General features: G+C 37.2%; 1 non-coding gene across 1 annotated transcript; it reads left to right on the forward strand.

Annotated features, from left to right (window-relative positions):
• The first annotated feature begins 2,030 nt into the window (after positions 1-2,030).
• TRNAE-UUC (transfer RNA glutamic acid (anticodon UUC)) lies at positions 2,031-2,102 on the forward strand. Its single transcript has one exon. It is a non-coding gene; the product is annotated as a tRNA-Glu (tRNA).
• Positions 2,103-18,095: the final 15,993 nt, after the last annotated feature.

Below are 18,095 nucleotides of genomic sequence, written 5' to 3' on the forward strand. Positions count from 1 at the left end.
GGGATCATGCTGGATTGAAAGCACTAATTAAGCACTAATTCGTGACATGAAAATTTTTGATTTCTTTCGAAGTGGTTGGGCCAACTCACATTTACCCCAAAAATACATATGCCCCGTATACCCTTATTTATTGAGCACTAATTCTGGGACCATGTGGGATGACGAGCACTAATTAAGCACTAATTACCTATACCGTTTAATTTGAATTTTGAAACAACTTTTAGAAAGCGTGAAGTTGGCCCAACCATCTTAATAATCAATATATCTCGAGAATAAATTGAGCACTAATTCTGGGACCATGCGGGATTGAAAGCACTAATTAAGCACTAATTCGTGACATGAAAATTTTTGATTTCTTTCGAAGGGGTTGGGCCAACTCACATTTACCCCAAAAATACATATGCCCCGTATACCCTTATTTATTGAGCACTAATTCTGGGACCATGTGGGATGACGAGCACTAATTAAGCACTAATTACCTATACCGTTTAATTTGAATTTTGAAACAACTTTTAGAAAGCGTGAAGTTGGCCCAACCATCTTAATAATCAATATATCTCGAAAACCAATTGAGCACTAATTCTGCGGTCTTGAGCACTAATTAGCACTAATTAAGCACTAAATCTTGACATAAATTTTATTGTATTTCTACGATGTGGTTGGGCCAACTTCACGCGACTATGATTATAACCTATGTAATGTGCACCGGCCTGAAGGATGGGAAGCAACGACTAGTATCACATAAATAGGAAGATTTGGAATTTTTTTTCTAGAAGAGCTACGATTTTTTTTTTAAAAAATATTAGGCTTAATAATCAGAAGTTTCTTGTTTAATGCCATAGTGTCGTTCTAGGTTAGTTTTTTTTTTTATGTCCCACGGGAGACGATGATGATAAGACGGATGATAATATTGGGATGAGGTAAATGGGTAGAAACGGGAGAGCTGTGAGAAAACTCACGCTCACGTTATTTGTGCACCACAAAAGTTCACTTGGATCGACCAAAGACCCTATGCGCCAGAGGTGTACACTCTACCACTGAGCCACTACAGCCCTGTTCTAAATTAATGTTGCCCACGTGACTAGATTTGCGACTGTTTCATCGAGTGGCAGATCTAGCTAATAAAGCTATTATTTATATATTTTTGAAAGTTTATAGTAAACTTGGTATACCTATATCATAGTCTAAGCTCTGACTGCCCCCCAGTTTTTTTACTTCTAGATCCGCCTCTAGTCTCATCTCGGAAATGGTCTGGTGAAAGTGGTGTCTCGTCTCGAAAAGTGTACATTTTCCTATTGGAAGACATCTGTTTCAGTGGCGGATCTAGAAGATAAGAACTGGGGAGTATCTAGAGCCCAGTCTATGATAGGCAGTGGCGTATTTACGATTTTTTTTCGGGAGGGGCTTTGCTAACTTTCGGGGGGGGGCTTTGCTGAAAATGTGAAAATTCTGCAAGATATTTCATATACTTTACTATAGTAAGTAAGATTTCGGGGGGCTTAAGCCCGGAAGGCCCCCCTAAATACACCACTGATGATAGGTATGGAAATAATTTTAATTAGAAATCTGTATAAGGACTTCGTTAACAGAAACTAGAAATATCTAATGTTTCAAAAATTTCCCGATAGAGAGTAAACGGCAACGCTTCCTATAAACTTTCAAAACTGTATCAATAACAATTCAATTATTTTTGTCACTTAAAAAAACTGGGGAGACCTAGGATCTCCGGCCCCGTACTAGATACGCCACTAATCTGTTTTGTCTTGTTTCTCGTCACGAATATCCTGTTAAATTTCGTATCATGAGCAACACTCTTCTAGGGTAATAAATTTAAATCATTAGATTAGGAAAGTGCGACAGAAGAATGACATAAAATTTCAAATTGCCCTGTGTTTCACGTGCTTGTAAACAATTGTTCATTCGTATTGTAGTTTTATCACGGATTCTGATTTGTTATCAATTCTGACTAGTAGATCAACTTTTCGAAGATATATCTCTGTGAAGGATAGAAGAATAACAACCCACTCATCTCCCATGTGGTCTAGTGGCTAGGATACCTGGCTTTCACCCAGGAGGCCCGGGTTCGATTCCCGGCATGGGAATGTCTTTTTTTTTTTAATAAACGAAATAGTATCCCTAAAATATTCTATATAAGAATTTAATTGTACGATTTTATTAGTATACAATAGAAGTTATCGTTTTAAAGTTTAACTTTGTTTTTAGTATAGACTTAACGAGATATTAGATAATATTAAAGTTGTGTTACAAATTTGTTATGACAAATTTGTTTCTGTTTTACAGTTCAAAATTAATGTTATCGGCCCATCTACCAAGGGTCCCTGACGTATCCCCTTCAATTATCCTCTCCTGGCACGCGACCTTGATCAAAACATATCCTAGTATAAATATCACACTTTAAAAATAAAGCAATTTAAATTGAACATTTGAACTGTTATTTCTAGAATAATCTGAAAATTGTAATGACTCATATTGCGTCATGAATTTCTTTCCAGCCAGTGATGATTTCAGGACATGGTCCGGGGGATAATCCTCCTCGGAGCAACAAAATCCCACTAGAGCATTTGTCTGATTGGAATCAACCTGGATTACTGTATCTTCGTAGTATTACTTTCACTCTTTGTTTACTTGAAGTGCCCCCCCCTCCTCCTCTCCCCCAGAAGAATTCTTCAGAAATCCCAAGCCTTATTTTCTTGCAGTTTTTCTGCTACTGGTCTCACCTTTACTGTTCCCCGGATCACTTCGTTCTTAATTCTGTCCACCCTTGTCTTCACTTCTCAGCATCATCGTCTACTTTAGCCTAGCCGGTATAATAGTGGGACGTAAAACTTAAATATTTCATTTCAATAAACATACTAAATGACGGCTTAATGTCACTGTGCTAAGCCTAAAGTGAAAGTTAACTAACTATAAAGCAAAATTAAATCTCCAGATCAATTAAACATACTAAAAGTAGGCTAAAGTCGGAGGCGGCTCATGAAGGAAGTCACATCAGTAAGTCTTATTGTTTCAAACAAAGGAAAGAAAAGTTATCTAATAAAAAGCAGCTACTAACTTTTGCATATAATTATTTGTATACAAGGTGATGTAGCTATGATACATCGTCAATTTTTGGGTTTACAAAATAATTCATTCTGAACGATTTTCTCGAAAGCTACTCATGAGAATTTATAATCATTTAGTTCACCTCGTATTTGATTTATTAATTGGTGTTTATTATAAAGCGAAAAATATATCAGTGTGTGAGTAACGGCAATATGCAAATCTCAAAACATTTTAGTTACACAACCATCTGGAGGGAAAATATTTAGATTTCTCAATCATTCAATATCAATGTAAGACTATGAGGGCTGTGCGATATCCGGATTTGGATAGTGTAAACAGATAGCGACAAAATATCGAATTTTGATCGATATATCGAAGCATATCGAAAACTCAAAGTATCGAAAAATATCGATCAGAAAAATTATTCGATGTCGATATTGCAATATTTGAAAATATCGATCAATCTATCGATATATATATTGCCGAAACGTTACACATTTTTTCAATACAATATTATTTGGTGGAATCCTTTGTGCTTAAACGATTAGTGTACGCGCCTTTAGCGTGGGAACGCGGCGTTCGATTCTCGGTGGGAGCTCATGTGGTTCGGATTCCACGTTCATCAGTAGGTTCACGTCTCGTATAGTCTCGCTGCTGAAAGGTACGCTAAACCCAAAATCAAATCAAATGAAATATATACATTTGGTGATTTGATCAGTTTTGTTTTCGTAATACTGTGGAATGTTTAGAAAGCTATAATGAACCAGACACAAGATATGTCAGAATATCGCACAGTTTTGTGCAGGATGCCTCAGTCACGTTAAGTCCAGCAGTGTACAGTCAGTATAATATTTGTCGCTAGCTGCGCTGACTCCAAGATATGTTGCTAGAGTGCAGGCTGTTTTGAGATCAAGGGTCTCTTTGTTAAAACACATACAAATCGTGAAATATCGTAAAGTAGTAACACTAGAATAGAGACACCGTAGTCTACTGGTTGGTCCCGGGTTCGATTCCTTGCCGGTGCTTCTTAATTTTAGGCGTCGACCCAGCATCGTGAGGCAAACTGGGGAGTCACGTGAATAAAAGACGTGGATGGCCACTAGGTCTAGAAAGCTCCTGATACACATGTTAGAGATAGGGCGACACAACGCTATTGATCACGTGTTCGTCGCTAGTCTGGAAGTAATTCAGCTAATCGCTAACAGATGGCATTGGAGCAGCTCAGGCTTAAAAAGCTGTTAGTGGCTAGAAATACTAGAATAATAATAAAGATATACCACATTGACTTGACATCTAGTCTTCCATTCCAAGCGCTGCTATCGGCTAAAAGAATCCCACTCCCTTTCGTCATCCGCTCTCTCGCTTAGCAATAACTGAACCCTCATTGGCTAAACGCGTGGGCGTGTGAGAATGTGAGTTTTAGTTCGCATTTTTGCCACGGCTCAAGACATTTTGGCAGCACTATAGAAGTATTTTCTAAACACTATCCGCCTTATGCGGAGTCGTTTTTGATGTATGATTAGCTTCATACTAAAGGCCTGACTACTGCAGGAAACCTATGTTAGTCGAACTCTTTAGTATGGTACTAATCACGCGTCAGAACGACTCTGCATAAGGCCCTATAATGCTAATATCTCTCCTTTGTCATCATTTTAAAATACTTGATTTTCAAAAGTTAAGTACTAGCATTGCAACACAAGTAGTTTTGAGAATTAGGTCCCAGTCAAAGTCTTGGGAGAGATAACTAGTATTATAACTTTCTTTGCAATTGATTATTCAGAAGTAGGTTTGCAGTCAAACAAGAGAAGAAAAAATATACATGTTATAAGCTTAAAGATAGGTATTATAATGATCCTAAGTTAAACCTTGGATAAAATCGTGATGTGCAGTCCCCAAATTAAAAATTCTTTGGCACAGGTGTTCATGGAAACCGTGAGAGAGCGGGCCATCAACCATCACACACACACCACACCAGCTAACAAACCAGCCCAAAAGAAATTCACTTGTTGTTATGCTATTATCAATGGCGTTAGAAGAATATATTTGCTTGATGGAGAGGCTGATATTCCCTTTAAGAGTTTTTTTTTCCTTTTTTTTTATTATTATTTATCTATCGAGGAAGGACGAATCTTTCACGTATACACAGGTGTTGTTGGATGGTTGGTTTTATTTGCAAATACTCTTTCCTCTGTCTTCTCTGACTATTTATTATCTCTCTCTCTCTCTTCTATGTATATCAATCTCACACGATCTGATTGAGAAATTCCAGTACTTTGCGGTCATCAATATCAAAGGGTATATAGCAAAAAAATGAGTATATTATGGCTTATGTTTAAAGTGTATGTACTAAGGGTGCTTCCTTTTCAGATAATATTTACGGATTCAGAGTAGATCTCAATCGGTGTTGCCAAGTCTTTCAGTAGATATTATCATATAACTATATTAAAATAGAAAAAAAAAGATACATCTTTTTCATTAAATTATAATGTACTTTGTTGGGAGTCATATTTCAAACTAGTTTATTATAAACTGATTTTATCAGGTTTAGTTTTCTGTTTGTTTTGGGCCTTATTCCATAGCGATTTGCGTCAACGCAATGCAAAATTTGTATTTTAGTTTGCGATTAATCAGTATAGCAGTTACAATAGACTCGCGATAATCCGAGTCCCGGTTAACCCATCTTCGGGATTAACCAGGTAGTTTTTTTTAAATGTAGATTTCAGTTATAAGAGAGGGTTTGCATACCGGCTATTGGGGACAAGCTCTCAACATAAGGGAACTTAATTCTTTTAATTTTACCCGAACAAAAAATATTTTATTTTCTCTTTAAAGTGTTTTAAAGGTCTTTTTTTTAAATAATAATAATAATAATAATAATAATAATAATAATAATAATAATAATAATAATAATAATAATAATAATAATAATAATAATAATAATAATAATAATAATAATAAAATTCCCTAATCATTACGTCCCGAGAGGCTTAAGTATACCTCCTGTGACTTAAATTGGATCATGTGTGGTCAGCAAACTACAAGTCATAATTTGATTGACCAAAGTCCGCTACTTCCTCCATTGAAATAGCTCCTTAGTTATCCTTAAGACGAATGAATGACGCAATCCGAACGTCATCTGGTTTTCCCCAATACCCGATCACCTATCTCAGTATTAACAGGGATAAAAGTGGATCTGAAAAGGTAGGGGGACGGTAGGTAGTGGCAAGACGTCACGCCGTCCCCCTGACTATCTTTGGCCATTGCAATTTTTTGGGCAACTGGGGGGATGCCATACATATTTCTTGGAGGTGGGGGGACGGCATCCCATCGCGTTCCCCCGCACTTTTACCCCTGAACATTAATTGATCTACATATAACTGCTTGATTTCAGTGATTTTACGGAAAGCGTTCGATCTCCAATACTAGGGTGTCAGAAATAATAATAATAATAATAATAATAATAATAATAATAATAATAATAATAATAATAATAATAATAATAATAATAATAAACATCAACGATACAATATAAAATTGCATTTAGAGATTTTTTTCTCGTTTGAGTACTATCCCATGCCCCTGTGTAGCCAAATGACATAACGTGTGCGAGCATAGTGTTGAGTTTGTTCGATTTTCAGTGAGAGCAAAAATTTTTCGGTATTTGTTCCAGCATCGTGAGGAAACCGGGGAGCTATTTGAATTAAGAAGTAGGGAATTCCGGAGGTGAACGCTCTACTACTGAGCCATCGAGCCCCTAAAACATCTACTACAAAAAATCACTGGAATACTTCTTTATAGTAAACTTTCCTACATGGAATTTCAAGTCTTTCTCACACAAATAAAAATTCACAAATTCATTTAAAAATTTAATGATAATGTTTTTTTTTTTTTAATTTAATGAGTTGTATCAAAATGTATTGAGAAATATTTTATGAGATGACGAAGAAAAGAGCCACTCATGGCTAGATGTAGGACCTTATAATGCTGGCAGAATCTAATTCCAATGTGATTGTCCAATTAATTGAATTTATTTTCATTTACATGGAACAAATGTAAAGTGTGACTCTTCAGTGTCATTAAAACTCTACATTGAAACCAGTGACGGTCCAATCCGGTGCCGGGGGCCTAGCCCGTACCCTCCATTTTTTTTAAGTGAAAAATAATTTAAACTATTATTTATACAGCATGGCGCAAAAGTAGGTATGCAGTTCCGTACTGATCGATCATAACATTTTATATCATTTACTTATCGTTATCCATACAGGTATTGACTTAGTATTTTCCTTATCTGTTCTTAATTTATTTTCACTTATACCTTAAGCTCGAAACAGACCAAAGCAAATAAATGCATTATCTTAATAAATTAAAATGTCATACTTGATCGATGCTGGTGTGTATACCTACTTTTGGTCCACCCTGTATATTTTCGGAAGTTTATAGTAATCTCATGGTGCACCTATCATAAGCTGGATTCTAGCCGCCTCCCCCCCCCCCCACAGTTTTTACTTTCTAGATCCGCCTATGTAATTGAAACAAGTTATGAAAATAAAATTCAATGTAAAAATGACCTGTGAAGAGTTTAGAATATTGCAATAAAGGACAACCTTTAGGTATTCAGGAAGGCAAATCATCCCAGAAATATAAATGACAGTGAATTAACTATTTTAGGCTTTTCTCTCTGATTTAACAGGCTCTCTCTAGTTATGAGGATGTCTTTGTGTTTTGTTTTCCTGATAATTTACATCAATATGTACTCTTTTTAATCAAAAATATTTCTGGTCGAACTGGTCAATAGTTAAATCGCCCGATTACCAACGGCAGTTGAAGCCGCGACTTCCATAACCACACAAGTCCAGCTGAAGAGATACTGAGACTGAATAAATGATATTGAGACTGAGACACAATAAACACTGAATATTTGTTGGAAATGTGAACTTGGAAATCAGATTTTTTGTTTTTCATACCTAATGGCATTGATTATTCAACAAAGGGTAATAAGTATGAAAAAAAGTCTGATTTCCAAGTTCACACTTCCAACAAATAGCTAGTCAGTTTTTTTATTGAGTTTCTCGACATCTCTTCAGCTGGACTTGTGCGGGTCACAGTTGAATGTCAACTTTTCGTGGTATATTTCCTTATTGTAATGCATAACTTGTTATTATTATCGCACACACATGTATACTTTATGGAGGTAATGACAGTACCAGAAACAACATTATCGTATGGTTCGGTAATGATCTCATATGTTGGACATGCTGATCCTAATATCTCCCCAAGTTGCTCGATTGGATGTTCATATTCCCTACTTTCCTCCCCCTTTGCGCACCTGTCTCAAAGTATTTCTTACATTCATCTTTACATGGGACAGCGATCCAACTGGTGTTTTATATATATATATATATATATATATATATATATATATATATATATATATATATATATATATATATATATATATATATATATATATATATATATATATTCACATACATATATCTGAACGGCAAAAGCAAAGTTTAGGTGGTTGGGGAGATCTTCGACCTGCGATGGAATGCTGTTCTTGAGTTGGTCCAACAACTGACTGGCGACAGAATGTCTGGGTAACACCTGCACGTCTTCGCCTCAGAAAAGGTAGGACGGCAAGATAGGATAGTCTATACGTTTAGAGGCTGCTTGCTGTAACAGCCTTCGGATATTTACGGAAAATATCTTTAGCGGTTATGCACAAAACCATCTCCATCCACACGCACACACATACACACTAGCAACATTCATATAACATGTAATGAGGCTGTCTTTCATATATAAGGAACTGTACATACAATAAACACATGTGGAGTAAAATTGTGTTGGTTCTCCTCTCCATTTAAGTAACTCTCCTCTTTCCCAAACTTTTTTTTTATCGGTACTAAGATGCCTTATTTTGGTTTTAGCACCTGCCTAAATATATCAATTTCCATAACCACATAGAATGAAATTTCATGCTATATCTACATAGAAACCTGAGATTTTTGAAAAGCCGTTATATTCTTGTCTTTATGATACCATAGCATTACCGAACAAAAACATTATCAAATTTCGTTGGTTTTAGCTACGATTTCCAGATCTTTACCTCTGGTACAGTGCAATGGACATTATAATCTTAAAAGTAGATAAAAGTGCTTATTTTTAACATGTTCCATGAAGTATGGCTAATGTCTTACATTTGTAATGCTATTATCAGTGTTAATATAATGATCAGGAACTGGTAACATTGATTTGTTTTGTTTTGCTGATAGCGCCGTAACTTAGATTTTTCTCTGGGGCGCAAGCATTAATATGCGTTTTGGGCCTCCTAGAAAAAAGTTGTTTTCTAATTCTTGGGCCCCCTCTTTCCATCTTTCTCTTACTCTTTATGGAACCCCGAGCCTGTGGGCCCTCCCGAACGGCCAGGTCTGCAGGGTTAGTTACGCTCCTGGGCCCGTTCCATACATGACAAATTAATTAAGAAGACAATATTGACAAATCTCAAAGCCATACGAATAAATATTATTTCTAGGGCCCCTTATAGTAGACATTTATTTATTTTTACTGAAATAGACCCACGAATCACTTTTTGTTTTGTTTACCTTCTGTGTGTTGTTTGTTTATGTAAAGTAGTGAACCTGTTTAATACTTCATTTATAATTTCATATTCGTATCGTACATGGAGCAAGAAAATTTTCTCTTAAAGTGGCCCCCCTCGAACGGCGAGAAGCTTCCCTGGGAGGGGGGGGTTGTTGCCCCCTGCCCCCCACAAGTTACGGCCCTGTTTGCTGACGACTTTACTGTTAATCAGAAAAGTGAGCTCGAAATTTTGTTTGGTTTTGTTGAGTTCAGTGCTTCCCATTGATCCTTGAGAAGATGAACCACCCTAAAATAAAGTGAACATCTTTCCGAAACAAAATACTACAAGCTTCTCGTATGGGAGATAATTATGTTCCATAGTTTGATAAAGTTCTTGCTATTGTCTAAGGAAACAATAAATTACTTTCTAGACTTTATCTAAAAATTCTGATGAAGGAAGATTTCATTTTGACAAAGAACTTGATACGTCGATATCGAAGTCTTGATATTTCCAAAATCTGAACTATTTAGGAAACAACCAAACAAACTCTTACCTTTTAGCAATGTTTGCAGGAAGATCAGAATTTCAAACTATAATTTCAATAGGACAAAAGTGGCCGTGGTGGCTCAGTGGTAGGGCGTTCACATCTGGTGCATGGGGTTCCTGGTTCGATCCCAAGCTCGCGCCACGTGAACTTTGTGGTGAACAAACAAGGTATGCGTGGGTTTTGTCCGGGTTCTTCCGTTTCCTCCCACATTCTTCATTCCATTCTCATCATCACCGTCTCCATTAGCCTAGCTCTAATAACCATGGGGCCAGGGACGTACGCAGGAATTTATTTCGGGAGGGGTCTAAAGCGTTTCAGGGGGGTGTCCAAATACAATTTGAGGTTAAATTATATGAAAATTTCTAAAATTGCCCCTAAAAGTAGACTACATTTACAAAAAATTCGGGATTTCGGGGGAAGAGGGGGTCCGGAGCCCAGGACCCACCCCACGCGTACGCCCCTGTATGGGGCGTAAACTAAAAGATCTCATTTCAATAGGACAGAATATACAATATTTTGTAGAACTTGGATAATTCAATAGACATAAAAAATAATCAAATAAAAATAACGTTTTAACATCTAAATGCGAAGTTTGCAACCCTCTCCGCTGGTCTAGTGGTCAGCGAGTGTGCCTTTGTTGTACGCTGTCCCGAGTTCGATTCCCACTGAGAGAGCACTAAAATTTGAACACGTTTGGTTCGAATTCCACCTTATAGTATAGGTCCATATAGCTTCGGTGCTGAAAAGGGACGGTAAAATTCAACAACAACAACAAATGTGAAGTTTGCACTTAACTTATGATATCAATTCAATACCTCCCACTTTTATCCTATATAAAATAGCGTTTCTAAAAACGCGGTCTGTATTTTTTATACCCTTAACACCCTAAACTTACTTCGAAATTCAATAATATATTTCAGTTTTGCGTTCCACGGTTCGAAGCTAACGGGAGAATCCCAAGAAAACTCCTCCCATAGTTGTTTTTCTCCATAAAAACCACTTGGAACGAGTTGGGATTGAATCAGGGATCCCACGCAGTAGATGTGAACGTTCTACCATTTTTTTTAAGTTAATTGATTTACCAAACGTTCCTCAGTAACTTGTTTTTACCTAATTATCTCTCTGTTTAACTAAATTTTACTCAGTTTTCCAGTAACCAATTGCAACAGAGATACGAATACATAAACATCGAGGACAATAAATAAATAAATAAATAAATAAATAAAATCTTTAAGTTATACGTCCTACGTTTGTGTCGGTTAGGCTAAAGTAGACCGTGATGATGAGAAATGGATGAAATAGTGGAATGAAGAAAGAGGGAGGAAACGGGAGAACCCCGAGTAAACCCACACATACGGTGTTTGCCCACCACAAAGCTCACTTGGCGCGAGATGAGATCGAAACAAGAACCCTATGCACCAGGGGGTGAACGCTCTACCACTGAGCCATCGAGGCCCTAAAACATCGAGGGCAATTAAAATTCCAAAGGCTCTCCCACTCGAAATCGAACCCGAAACCTCGTACACCAAAGAAGCACGTGCAAGCTACTAGACCGGTGGCGGTGTAACCACTGAGCTACTGCGATTTCAGCAGGCTCACAGTCAGAATTTTCTTTAAAAAAAGAGAAAAAATAAAGAAAGAAAAAAGTTGATTCTCATTCTATCACTGCCAGTGGCGGCTCTACCATATGTGCAACACGTAAATTTTCACGGGCGGCAAGTTTTGAGGGGGGCAAAATCTGTCATAACTACGTATATTATTTAAAATAAATATTTCTCGTTGCAAACAGACTTCATGATGATGGTAGTTAAATTTACTAAGCTGACCTATTTGAATACTACACTCATAAATCATCTTTAAGTCGCACTAGTTTAAGATCACATGGACAATGCTAAATCAAATGGTCAAATAAATCCTAACATGAATTACTTGATTGTTGTCAAATACATCAACTCAATTGTTGAACAATAACGAATACCGGTTTCATTTAGTTAGTTGCCATGGTTTTGATATGAAAAAAGGCTTATCTTTGTCAAAAACAAGTTCCTTATCATTGAAGGTGGAAACAACTTTTTAAAAACTTTTTTTTTAATAGATGTAGAAGGAAAATCAAGAAATAAAGATAAAACAGCTAGTTGCCCTGGAATTGCAAACTGATATATTATGTTGAAGAAAGGATTACCATCCTTCCTCTGCAGCAGTGTTTGCTTTATCTGTCACGAACATAATAGATTATTAATTAAAGAAAAAAAAACAGACAAAACGAGATTGTACTTGTAGTTTTTAGGTTCTTCTGAGTGCGAATGCCCTTTCACTCTCCTTCGTTGTTTATGATGTGGTAACACACTTAAAATCCTGGCTTTTAAGATTTGTTCTTTCTGGAGAAAGCGGAGGGCAAATGATGCCGGTACACGGGGCGGCAAATGATACCGTTACACGGGGGGGGGGGCAAATGATGCCGTTACACGGGGCGGTAAATTATGCCGTTACACAGGGCGGTAAATAATGCCGTTATATGGGGCGATAAATGATGCCGTTACACGGGGCGGCAAATGATGCCGTTACACGGGGCGGTAAATGATACCGTTACACGGGGCAATAAATGATGCCGTTACACGGGGCGGTAAATGATGCCGTTACACGAGGCGGTAAATAATGCCGTTACACGGGGCGGTAAATGATACCGTCACACGGGGCGATAAATGATACCGTTACACGGGGCGGTAAATAATGCCGTTACACGGGGCGGTAAATGATGCCGTTACACGGGGCGGCATATGATGCCGTTACACGGGGCGGCAAATTGCTTAGGGCCGGTCTGGATCACTGCATTAAGAGGAAAAAGAAGAAGAACGAACATTTCACGTGTTACAGAAATTCTCGTTGAGTTTACTTGTAATTCGGTCACAGCCTATACACAGTACATGCAGCACTAACAATGAATACTTCAAAGATTTGAAAGTATTACTAGCTGAAACTGCGCTCTCTACACAGCGCATCATTCACATATGAGCATGAATATCCTTGTCATTCCTCACAACATATGTACATGTCCCTTTACAGACACAAGTGAAAGACGTCTTGATAAAAATCGGCAAGGGATACCATAAAGAGCAGGTTTTTCTTTCTTTTTTTTCTTTTTTTTCTTCTTTTTTTTTAATATTTCGCACTGTTTGCAAGATTTAAGCCTATTTCCGGTTGGAGTTTCTAATTCATATATGATCAGTGTTTTCTTTCTTCTTGCATGCAGTATGTAATAAGCAAATACAATACACACACAATTAATTATAATGTCAGTGATATATAGTGTTCATTGAGCAAACCATTCCAAACAATAAAGTTCGTCTTAGACTTGAGAAATGATTATCCTTCATTTTTCATTATAATTTGGCCCTGAAACAAACGCCTGAGGGACATGCAACCCTTGTATACACTTATATTGTGTTGGGATGTATAATTTGTAGGATATTATGCTTCTTAACATTTTCAACACTTCCAGTGTACCTCTAAAAAGTGTAATAAAGAAATAACGGCCATGTTTTTTTTTTTTTTAATATTCAATTAGATTTGGACATTCTACACAAAATTTGGAATCTACCAGTGAAAACGACACGTTTCTAGCACTTGTTCTCAGGATCTCATTGTCGAAAGAATTGGAGACAAACATATAAACCTACATTTTTAGTATACGTATAGATGGTCAATGAATATTTATTTTATAGGCTAAAGGAAAGAAACATAATAACCAGTACCTTGCATAAATTATCATATCCCTAGGTTGGCAATTCAGGATACAACTTGAAATTACTTTATATATATCAAACCACCTGTAACACTCCTTCCACCTACAAAATCTGGTCACACAGGTGTAATAATACAGAGATCTTGTTCGTGTAATTAAAAGCACCCACTTGTGTGTCTTTCTCTATAGGCTACAATCCATCACACTCCATTGGACAGACTAGCATCACAATCAATATCGGATCTATGCATATGGGTGTGTTTATGCGTGTGTGTGTGTGTATCTTTGTTGCACGTGTGCATAGTGCCGAAGGGAGTAGTTTGATGAATAAGAAGGGAGACAACGGGAGAATAATATGATGTCGTTGACAATATAAAAAAGAATCATCTTCCAGGCATTTATTGATGGCCTGGTCCTTCGTCTTCTTTTTACGAAAACAATGATGTTTTATATGATTCAAAGAGTCTTTGCAACTGTTCTAGTTAGTTATTTACCTACTTCATTGACTCAAATACTAATACTAAAGAAAAAGAAATAAAAAAAACTATGAAGGTTCTATTATGTACCTTAATAACAAACGGGGTATTGTATGACAGTACTTTATGGTACAAAAGTTATTTTAATAGTAAGTGATGCTACAACTTATGAATATTTTGGATTGTGTAGTTGCCATCAGCAAGAATTCGACTTTGAGGGTGGGTGTGATAGCATATTGAATTAAATTAACAGTGCAGTATCCAGGTCTTTGTAGAAGGAATGGAAGGATGTGATAATTAGGGATGCGGACGAGTCGAGCTAAAACTTGACCCGAAGCGAATTCGAGTCGAGTCAGTATTTTGAGGTCGAGTTTCGAGTCGAGTCGAGTTTGATAAATAGCTCACTCGTTTAGCTCGTCTTAACTCGTTTTGAAATCGTTGCTTGATTAGACTAGAAATCGAAAGCTATGAGAAACGTGAGCAGTAATGTGGAATATTTTTAGTGTTGCTCACGAGATGGGACACTGCTCGCATCTCGTCTCGTCTCGATTAACAAGACGACATATAAGAAGACAGCCTCAAATGTCGTGAACACCAATGTAAGTATATACTGAAGTTCTTTCCACCAAGGCTGAGACCTGCACAGTTAAAGTTTTGAGCCGAGACTCAGCTCGATTCAACTGAGTGAACAGCTCGAGCCGGCTCGGTTGAGATGAGTCCCCGACTAGGTTTGTTTCGGCTCGATTCAGCTCTGTTGGATGAGCTGTCGGCTCGGCTCGATAGTGAATGAGCTGTGAGACGAGCCGTTGAGAATCCTAAACCCAGGCCGAGCAATTTTGAACATGTTTGGCCGGCGCCCTGTAACTTTTAACGATTTTTGGTTCGAGCCCGGATACTTGCTCCTCCGGAACTCAAACCCAGAACCTTGTGAACCCAATGTCCTTGCCTCCTAGACTTCACAACTACCGAGGTAAGCAGTCAACTAGTTTTTAGTATTCAATTACAAACCGCCTATCTTTCATGTTTATACAAGTGGTGTTCACCAAATACCTAACATAATGGTCCCAGGTCACTTCCTTTCTTCCCAATTCCTTTTTTCTCTCTTAATTCTTCGGATAGTGTAATCGCCGAAGGACGGGCGAACATGATCATAGATGCTGAAAGCCCAGAAATCTAATTCCCAATCCCTCAAAGTATATGTACAACAATTTCAACAGAAGTATGTTAACTAACTAACTCTATGGCCTATGAAACCCGGAGGTTCAATAACATATTCATAAATCTCCATTGACTTCTGTCCTTAGCCAACTGGATCCAGTTTCTACTTTGTATTCGTATTTCTGCGAGATCCATCTTTACTTTTGATCTCCCATCTACGCCTAGGTCTTACTACTGGTCGTTCATTCCGATTGGATTCCTAGCCAAAACGTTCAAAGGGTTCCTACTTTCTTCCATTCTGGCTACATGACCTGCCCACCTAAGTCTCCTAGACTTGACGACCCTAACAATGTTCGATAAACCGTATAAATTATGTAGTTCCTCGTTATGAAGTTTCCCGTCGTTCACCATTCCTGTTCTTCTTGAGTCCGAATATTCGTCTAAGGATCTTGTTCTCAAATACTTTCAGTCTACGTTCTTCTCCCAGAATAAGCGACCATGTTTAGCAACCATACAGAACAACAGTTACAGTGGCGGATCCAGGATATGATCAAGGGAGGTGCTAAACCATAGTTTGCCGCTTTATCCAGTGTAAAACAGGATTGAAGTCCATTTTATCCAGTGTATACCTGAGGGTCAAGGGGGCTATAGCCCCTATAGCCTCCCCTTGGATCCGCCCTTATATATATATATATATATATATATATATATATATATATATATATATATATATATATATATATATATATATATATATATATATATATATATATATATTCGTTCTATATATTTTATGCTTCAAATTTCCCCATAAAATTCGCGACGACAAAAGCTTTTGAACACGAATTCCCTGCTTTCAGTCGCCATTTAATTTCTTTGTGGATATGGATTCTGGATCTGTTATTCTAGAATGTTAGTATTCTTAATTCGTTCACTTTTCAAGGTTTCTGTTCGTTTTTCGCTGCTCCTTTGAATGGATGGTAACCTTTGCAACAAGAAATCACGAACGTTCTTTTCCTACATACCTGTAATACATATTCTTGTTCCAGTAATAATGGCGTATGCACTTAGTACAAAGACGTATAATTAGTGTCATTGCTTCAGAGATATTAAATATATTGTCCTCTAAAAGAAGCCAGTTCGTGTAAAATAAATAACTTAACTATTTAGTTGCGTGCGTTTGTCTCAGCAGGAACCGAGACAGTCCAGAAGAGAACTTCTTGTTCCTCTGAACAAAATGTTTCCACGTAACTTACCTGAAGCTTATTAGAGTTAAAAAGACCACTTTTCTTCAACAGACCAAAATAATTGTTTGTACACAAGCAGAAGAAAGAAGAACGTAAATTTTCTAACGTTAGAATTTATTTTAAGGCAGGAACTTTTTGCTTAAAAGAAAGGGAAAAAAAAGAGAGTTTACGAAGACATTTGTTGACAGCGTGGTGGGAGGTTGAGTCGAGCTGTGAGCTGATGAAGGTGCAACTCTGGATAAAAATTACCCAGTATAATAATGTGCACTCTCGACTGTAAGTTATATACATAGACTACTCATTGGTTGTTAAGTATCAGAGCAGACCTACAGCAAATCGTAGTTAGTTGTCAATTAGAGAGGGTAACTATTTTCATTTGTGTCACTAGAGAAGGCAGTAAATTTAGTTGGATGCAGCATGATAACATAACCACCATCTTAACATGTTTCTTTATTTATTCTTGTTGTTCTGAGCGTTCATTCTTGCTGGTAATGCCATGGTATGAATGTAAAAGAGAAAGAAAGGAAGACCATGAACATCATTTTCTCGAATACGCCCTAATGTTCTAAAGCATCCTACCAATACACTTAGCCTACTGTTCTTGGACCTGCAACGTGGCGCCAATTTCTGTGTAATTTTGTGGAGGGAAACTTTTAGGTATGTGTGTTTCATTGCCAGATATAAAAAAAGATCGAGTAAAAATATCTTGATCGGGGGGGGGGGGGGGAAGCTGATTACATAAAGCCCCATAGGTCGACTTCCTTGAGCTTATGTAAGCTAATTAAAATTAGAATTAAAATTAGTAGTAATTGTTAAAATAAAGTTAAAAATACGTTAGCCAAACGTAGTTTAAACCATAAGTTTGCCAACGAAGAATCTCCCAAAGTTTAGGCAATAGTTTTGATTAGGGATAGCCATTTCAGGAAAAATAATTTTACGATTTCCGGAAATCACATTTCCCGTTTTTCCGGAAAATTTTCCGTCTTCCGCTTTTCCGGAAAATTTTCTGTCTTCCGTTTTCAATTTTCCGGTTTCTGGAAAATATATTTTCCGTTTTCCGTTTTTCCGGAAAATGTGGCCATCCCTAGTTTTGATCCCGTACACCTAAGTGTAGTTTCTTCAACCATAAAAATACGTTGTAATTAGTACCAATTGTTAAAATAAAGTTGAAAGATACGTTGGCCCAACGTAGTTTAAATTTTAAGTTGGCCAGCAAACAATCGCCAACGTTTAGCCAATAGTTTGATCCCGTAACCCAAGTGTAGTTTCTTCAACC

The sequence above is a fragment of the Thermobia domestica genome, chromosome 18 (genome assembly GCF_964235325.1).
Source record: "Thermobia domestica chromosome 18, izTheDome1.hap1.1, whole genome shotgun sequence".
NCBI classification, from domain to species: Eukaryota; Metazoa; Arthropoda; class Insecta; order Zygentoma; family Lepismatidae; genus Thermobia; species Thermobia domestica.